The following is an 8,248-nucleotide window of genomic DNA, read 5'->3' as shown; positions in this document are numbered from 1 at the left end:
TTCTCTAGTTAGGATGCTGCCCTGCTCCTGCTAGCAATTTATGAACTGGTCAGAATAAAAGGTAAATTCTGGAGAAAATAATGATTTCTTTCTCAAGTGATATCCTCATTATGAATCAGCTGGAGGCAGGGAGGGGCAGATGGCTTGAAGTTGTCTTCACTTAGGGGTACAATCTGACAAAGCCCCCACAATCGGAACTGTTAAGGCCTGAAAATGTGACTGTAATTGGTACATTAGCTCTTTCAGGCTTCTGATGACACTTTATTGGCCAACTCAAGTCATATGACCATGTCTAATTTGTGAACAGAAAGTCCAACCTTGCCCATCTTGCAAAATGGCGGGTGAAAAAGCCAAGAAGCCTGACACAAAAGAGAAAAAAAAAGAAAAAAAACAAAAAACAAAAAAAACAGCAGCCAAGAAGGCTGGTGGTGATGCCTGCAGCTGGTGCCCCTGCCACTGGCGCAGCCAAAAAGGGTGGCCCTAAGCTTTAAAAGCTCAAGAAGGGGAAGCCCCATTGCAGCCGGAACCCTGGCCTGGTTAGAGGAATTGGCAGGTACTCCCGATCTGCTATGTAGTCCAGAAAGGCCCTGTACAAAAGAAAATACTCAGCTGGGGAAAAAAAAAAAAAAACAAGGTTGAAAAGAAGAAATAGGAGAAGGTCTTTGCTACTGTCACTAAACCAGTTGGGGGTGACAAGAACGGTGGTACCCGGGTGGTTAAGCTTCCAAAAATGCCCTGGTGTTACCCTACTGAAGATGTTCCTCAGAAGCTGCTGAGCCATGGCCAAAAGCCCTTCAGTCAGCACGTGAGAAGGCTTTGTGGCAGCATCACTCCGGGGACTGTCCTGATCATCCTCACCGGGCACCACAGGGGCAAGAGGGTGGTTTTCCTGAAGCAGCTGGGCAGTGGCTTGCTACTTGTGACAGGACCTCTTGCCATTAACAGAGTTCCTCTGCGAAGAACACACCAGAAGTTTGTCATCGACACCTCTACAAAAGTTGATATCAGCAAGGTTAAAATCCCCAAACACCTAACTGATGCTTACTTCAAGAAGAAGCAAAAAAGAAAAAGAAAATAGCCAGGCGTTGGTGGCATACGTCTTTAATCCCAGCACTCGGGAGGCAGAGGCAGGCAGGATAGGCTCCAAAGCTACACAGAGAAACCCTGTATCAAAAAACCAAAAAGAAGAAGAAGAGGAGGAGGAGGAGGAGGAGGGGGAGGAGGAGGGGGAGGAGGAGGAGGAGGAGGAAGAGGAGGAGGAGGAGGAGGAGGAGGTGGAGGTGGAGGAGGAAACTGTGCAAGCCCAGGAGGGCAAGATCTTCTACACAGAGTCGGAGAAATATGGGATTACAGAGCAACACAAGCCCGATCAGAAAACCATGGACTCGCAGCTTTTGCTAAAAATCAAAGCTGTTCCTCAGCTCCTGGCTACCTGAGGTCTCAGTTCTCTCTGACAAACAGGATATATCCTCACAAACTGGTTTTTTAAATTGCTATCAACCTAATTAAACAGCTTCATATGTTAAAAAAAAAAAAAAGGCAAATCCAACCTTACCTTGTCCCTAGAAATTACAGAATCAGAATAGTAATCAACAGCCCATGTGTCTAGCATTCTTTTTGGTGGTTTGTGTTAGACCAGCGTGCTTTGGGATAAGCTCCAAACAAACTTTCCACAAGCCCAGATTTTAAAAGGCGCATTTATCTTCGTCCATGCTTCTACATGTGTGAGAATACCTCAGGCCACTTCCCAGCATGATCTCAGCATGCAAGTCCCACTGGATTTTAAGAAATGCTATGTGTAAAAACAAATGTGTGTTGTAACAATGTTAACAAAGATGGCTTTGAAGCAGAATAGTTCTCTACACTCTGTAGTGAAGCATCTCATGGGGTTATCCATGTAGTGTGAAACACGCTGTGTGGGTAAAATGGCTTTCATCTTTAAAACTACACTTTGGTTTTATCATCATCTCCAAGTGAATTCATTCTGGATTGTGTTAACTTTTATTGCTCAAGAAATAATTCTCAACTTGATTATTTTGGAAGATATAGACTATAGAGTGAGTCTAAAGAGTTATCAGTATTTGAAGAGGTCTGCTCTGTGTTTGTGTTTGTGTTTCTCTGATGAAGGAAGGCAGTTTTCAGTTGGTACTAAGATGTCTGATGTCACCATGGCTATCTTCACTCCCCATTTGACTCACATCAATCAGCAATGTACAGCTGGTCTTTTTCTCTTCTGCTCAATGCTAAGGGTTTTCAGGAAATCGTTTCTCCCAAATGTCTGCTCTGTAGTCTGCATGGAGGTGATTTTACTCATTCAACAACAGAACATAACACCTATATTCCTTAACACCCAGGGTGGGGCCCAAACTCAACCAATGGAGCCTATCTTGGTCAGTGTTATATTGCCATATACTGTTACTAGAGCCCTCATTGGGATAAATACTGTCTCCTGGTTTTCCCTATGGAGACCAGGAAGCCCTGTACGCACCTGTACCTGACATTCAGGACATAAGAAACACGAGACAGTCTCAACTCTGTTGCTAAGTGCATTATGAAAACTGAATGCTTGTTATATTGTCAAGAACAACCTTCCCCTCTATGCTCTTGCCCTATTTACTCTTGCCTTACTCAAAAACATTGGGCACACACTCAAGAAGGATCATGCTCCGTGGTTATGTCTTCTCTGGGAGTTGCAAACAAGACTCAGCCAGACTGCCGAGCACATGCATATGGGTATTCCTGTGTGAGACACAGGCTGCACTGTTCAGTGAACAGAATGAACCACAGCTGCTAGTTCACTTCTGGCTCGAATCACAGTTTGTGACTTCTGCCATCTCCAAGGGCTGGTTAAAGCTCTGATTCATGCATGAACCACTCAGGCCATATGGGGTAGGCAACTCTGCTAGATCTGGGGCTTTTTATTCAAATTTTATCAAGTCCAAGGAAAGAGATTTCTGCCACCAACCCATAGCCACATTCTAATGATTAGTTAGCAACTCTGTTTAAAGTCACGTACTTGTTTAATCTTCCAAAATACAACCTGACTTATTCATAGTGGAAGTTAGAGCTGTTAAAAATTACCCTTCCAGTCACAGGCCTTAGAATAGAACCTAATATTTTATTTTTCTAAATGATCATGCCGTCAGAGTACCTTCCAAACATTTATGCTTATACCATAGACCTGGGCTACTCACAACTTTTTTCACAGAAACTTCTTCTTGCAGTGGGCAGCAGTCAATAGGGAGAGAGGTGCATGACTGGTCAAAGGGCTCAGTGCTCTAGGTTAACCCTCAGACACACCAAAGGTGGGGTAACATCTCAGAAGAGGAAGCAGAAAGAATGTAGAGCAGGAAGATGGGAGGAGTGCTGTCTCCTGGACATAACACAACTGGAGAGTTCCCCTGCCCAAGACCCACTCAAGCCAGCCAAAGAGCCTAGCATGGGTGGGGTAGATAATCTCCAGGCCTCACCCCTTCCTGAAGAGATACAGGCAACTGATAGTTGTTGGGGAAGGAAGAATGGCTTCTTTTATTTAGAGAATGTAGCCACTGGTTGGCTTCTTGTGTCCCAGTAGATGGCCTCACACCCATGCATGTTTGGACAGCACAAACTGGACTTAGTGGGTTATAAAAAATTAACATTAAAAAACAGTTGAGAATTAGTGCTGGACAGATGGCTCAGCTGCTCTTCCAGAGTCCTGAGCAATTCCCAGCAACCACATGGCAGCTCACAACCATCTATAATGGGGTCTGATGCCCTCTTCTGGCACACAGACAAACATGCAGATACATCACTCATACATTAAAATGCATAAATAATTTTTTTTAAGTTGGGAAAAGGGATGTTGAAGGGAATATGGGAGGAGTTGTAGTGGGGAAATGGAAGTGGGCATGATTATACTCCTTTGCATGCATGGATGAAATTCTCAAGAATAAAGAAAACAATTTTTTTTAAGTAATTCTCCCTGACTGGTGAGATGGTTCAGTGGGTAGAAACACTGGCCAACAAATGAATGACCTCAGTTCAATTCTTGGGACCCACATGGTAGCAGGAGAAAAACAGCTCCCACAAGTTCTCTGGCATCCACATGCACACTGTGGTACTCGGAAGCACTTGTGTGCATCCAAGCACACACACACACACACACACACACACACACACACACACACACACACACAATCAAATGTAATAAATTTTTAATTAAAGAAATTATCCTCCCAGCCAAAGTACCCTCTCTGTCTCCTTAAACAAAGGCCCAGACAGTTCCCGGCCTTGCCTCATTTGCCTCAGGGAACAAGCCTTGGAGCCTGTTCTCTTAAACCTTCCCACTGCAGAGCCCCCAATAGCGGCTGCTGGCAGTGTTCACAGGAAAGTGGGAAGCTCTACCAAGATGTCTGCAGCTCCTTTCCATTCTTGTTCTCTTTCATTTGTAATACATTTTGTGCATACTCTGCAGATAATTAGGATTATTCTAATAAGAAGGGGAATACTGATTGGTATTTATATCACTGGGGGCACTTGCCACCCAGATCAGAAACGATGTGCCCATTGTTTAACCAAGAATTTAATATGAGAAGATGACAGTCAAATATTGATTGCCTTTATAATGCAGATAGTAATGAAAACATAAGACCTGGGTAGCCAAAGAATTCAGACTTATGAAACCCCCAAAACCGAGGAAGGGGCCTCCAAGAACTGGTACAAAGGTCTCTGCTGGTGTTACTGGGAGGTCAGTAGCCAACATAGTTCTAGACAATTGGAGAAACTGCAATGTGAAAGTAAGCATTGTTTCCAAAAGATGACTCCAGGAAACAGTGGAGTCAATGGAATCCAGGGTCAGCAAGAGGAAATGAGAAGGTGGGTCTTCCTTCCCACACCAGGCTTGCAGCCTCTACCCAGCACACACCTTGAGGCTTGCAGCCCCTACCCAGCACACACCTTGAGGCTTGCAGCCCCTATCCAGCACACATCTTGGCAGGGTCAATGGGGAAGCAGCTGGCAAAGCATCGACGTGTTTGTGGTCTCAGACTGGGCTACATTAGCCTGACTAGCTGCTACACATCCTCTCTGCCCCAAGGCTGTTCCAGTTGATGCTCTAGGCAAAGGGGCCATGACTTTCATTCTCTGGCTTTATATGCCTCCACCAATCAATTTGGAGGCTTGACCATGCACTGGCATTGGCTGTAACCAGCCAGGCAGACATGAAGCAAACACTGGGACCACAGGTTTTCTTGATCCAACACAACAAGTTTCCATGACCTACGACCACTTTTTTCAGTTGTCTGGTCATTTAACATGAAAAAATTGGATCAAATTTTCTTAAAAACTCATTCCAATCTGTAATTCTTGAAGATCGATATGGAAAAATCCACCTCTTGTCAGCACTGTTTTTGTGGGAGAGGGGACCCCAATGTCATAACATGCTGGGATCCAGAAGAAACAAAAAGATGAGTCACGAAAGGACAAAAGAACTGACAAAGGAGAGAAGGGGGAAAGGAACAAAAGGCTAGAATAGAGCCACGGTGGTGCACACCTCTAATCCCAGCACTCTGGAGGCAGAGGCAGACAGAGCTATGTGAATTTGAGGCCAGGTTAGTCTACATAAAAAGTTCTAGATTGCCAGGGCTGCATAGTAAGACCCTGTCTCACAAAGAAAAGTAAAAAGAGGAGAAGGAGGAGGAAGAAGTAAATCAAGACAAGGAGAAGGAGGAAGAAGAGAAATAGAAGAAAGAAGAGAAATAGAAGAAATACAAAGATGCCCACCCAAGAGGAGCTATGGTACGGGTGTTTAAGGGGAGGAAGCCCACAGCAGGAGCCAGCCTGGCATCTCTGCAACTCTGATCAAGCGTGACGGCTCCTTAATGGCTTCTGGTGGCTGTGACTTGGAAGCTCTGTATGTTCTGTACCTCCTGCACAGGCTGTAGACAGAATGGGCACTGGCCACTTCAAAGAAAGCCAGCTGTCTGTAGCAAGGAGTTAGGGGCCTGGTGCTGAACACCTACACTTCTCTTCCCCTCAGGGCTGTAAAAATGGAAGATGAGAGGCCTGTTCGTATTGCCATCTGCCACAAAGCATTTCTTGACATCCGACTCCCTTCATATAGATGAAATACTTTGTGCTTCTTGGCAGTATGGTGTTATTTCAATGCGCAAGTATAACTCACTCCCACGCTGTGGGATGAATTGCTTCTGACTGAATCACAGAAAAGGCTGGCGACAGTGCTGTGGCTGGACTTTGTATGTGGAGGATGGACATCAAACACTGTCCCCATAACTCTCCATTGGGTATGGTTACAAATCACCTGATAATTAAATATCCTCTTCAAGACACCGTGCTGGATTAATGAAGGCCAAGCCCATGGTAACATTGTTAGTCTGAAAGGGAAGGTGGTTTTCCCTCTGTTTCATTTCCAAAAGTACTTTATTGCTATAAGATATTTGGTTATACTCTTTATTAGGCTGATAAGTTTTGAATTGCTTTTCACTTTATTATCACATTAGTTCCTTCTTAATGGTTTTACTGGAACGCAGGAGTCTCCCGGGGTTTTATAACCTCTCTTCTCTCGGTACTTACAGTCGTGGAATTAATTGTATAGAATCACCAGCCTTCGCTGAATGTGTCACCCGGCCAAAAGAAGGAAATTCAATGAGAAGAACTGGACCTTGAAGAGTGATTAACGATTCATCCTGCTGCAGATTTCTCCCTTGAAGACTTTCATTTGCTTTGCAGTGGCAGAATGTCCCTTCTCTCTTCATTCAGACTAAGTACTTCAGAGTTCTCTGAAGTAGGGAGCAGTGCGATTAACTGTTCAGGCATCAGCTAAATTGTTTTTAACATAGGAAAGGGCTTCTTTTACCTACCTAAAAATAATCTTTTTATCACTGGATTTGTTTAATAATATGCATGGAAAGAAATTTCCATGTTATCAGTAACGAAAGGTTCTCTGCTTCTTATTTTCTGCTAGTTTTCCTTGCTCCATGGTGATAATAATTATCCCAAGAATAAATACCTACTAATTAGAGTACTGAGGTCAAGTCACAACTAATTAATATTAATTAATATTGAAAGAATAAATGTCAGCTGTAACAAGCTCTAAAAGAACAGAAAACTTACACAATTTCTTGGATATTGTCAAACAATAAGACTATCAAGTAGAAATAGTCGAATTTTCCAAAAAGAACAAATAATTAAATACCAGATTACAAGAATAAGAGTTGAACAAATTAGAACCATATCTACAAAATAAACCATCATCGAGCAAATCAACATTTTTAATGCTTACAACTTTTATTTTTATCAGCATATAACTGGATAGACAGATAGATGATTGATAGATAGTTAGATAGATGGATGAATAGATAGATGGATGATAAAAAGATACTTCAGTAAACATCTCTACAGCAGCAACAAATAAGAATATTACCTTATGTCAAAATACCCCTCCTAAATCTAACCCATAATAGATGCAATAACTGTCTACTAAATGAGTGAGTTTGTTCAATTAATGGCTTTAATCAGATCAAAAGAACTGAGCCCATCAAACATAATTCCTTGGTCTGACAAAGCTAAACGTTTTGCAAGCAGTCAATCATTAACAAAGTTCATCTTTCAGGATCCCAGTTGCTTCTTTACATATGTAAGTAAGCAAAGTATTAAAGTGAGAAGCAAATTAAAACATGATTATTAGCATGATGCATACTTACACATTGTTGAAAGCACATGTGAATGGCTTCACTAGTGAATTTTACAAAATGTAAAAAGGGTAATTAACTTGAATACCTTAAAAATTCTACAAAATCAACATGAGAAACATCAAAAGGTCAGTGGGGTATCTTACGCCTATAATCCCAATGCTTAGAAGGCTGAATGCAGCAGAACTATTGGAAAGTCAAGGCCAGCCTGACTACACACTGAGTTCCGGGGATGTGTGGGTTGTAGAGTGAAACCCTGGTTCATTAAACAAAACAAAAGAATATCAAGGAAGAGGGTGCCTTTCCAAGCACATCTGAGTCTGGCCTTACCCTATTATCAAAAAAACGTCATCATGAGAAAAGAAAACTCCGTAGCAACATCTTTATGACTGCAGTCACAAAGCCTCAACTAAGTACTAGGATTCGGATGCAGGACCATGTAAAAATGACTCACCATAACTGAGTGGGACCTATCCTAGGAGCACAGGACTGATTCAATACATGAAAATCTACCAAAGTACACATAGTGACAGATACATACACACACACACACACCA

The 8,248-nt window shown here is 42.7% G+C and overlaps 1 pseudogene; it reads left to right on the top strand.

The window, feature by feature from the left end:
* Positions 1-334: 334 nt before the first annotated feature.
* LOC100759032 lies at positions 335-1,528 on the top strand (annotated as a pseudogene).
* The last annotated feature ends 6,720 nt before the right edge of the window (positions 1,529-8,248 follow it).

The sequence above is a fragment of the Cricetulus griseus genome, chromosome 2 (assembly GCF_003668045.3).
Source record: "Cricetulus griseus strain 17A/GY chromosome 2, alternate assembly CriGri-PICRH-1.0, whole genome shotgun sequence".
Taxonomy (NCBI): domain Eukaryota; kingdom Metazoa; phylum Chordata; class Mammalia; order Rodentia; family Cricetidae; genus Cricetulus; species Cricetulus griseus.
Note: the sequence above shows the minus strand (reverse complement) of the source record. Positions and strands in the feature narration are given on the sequence as shown.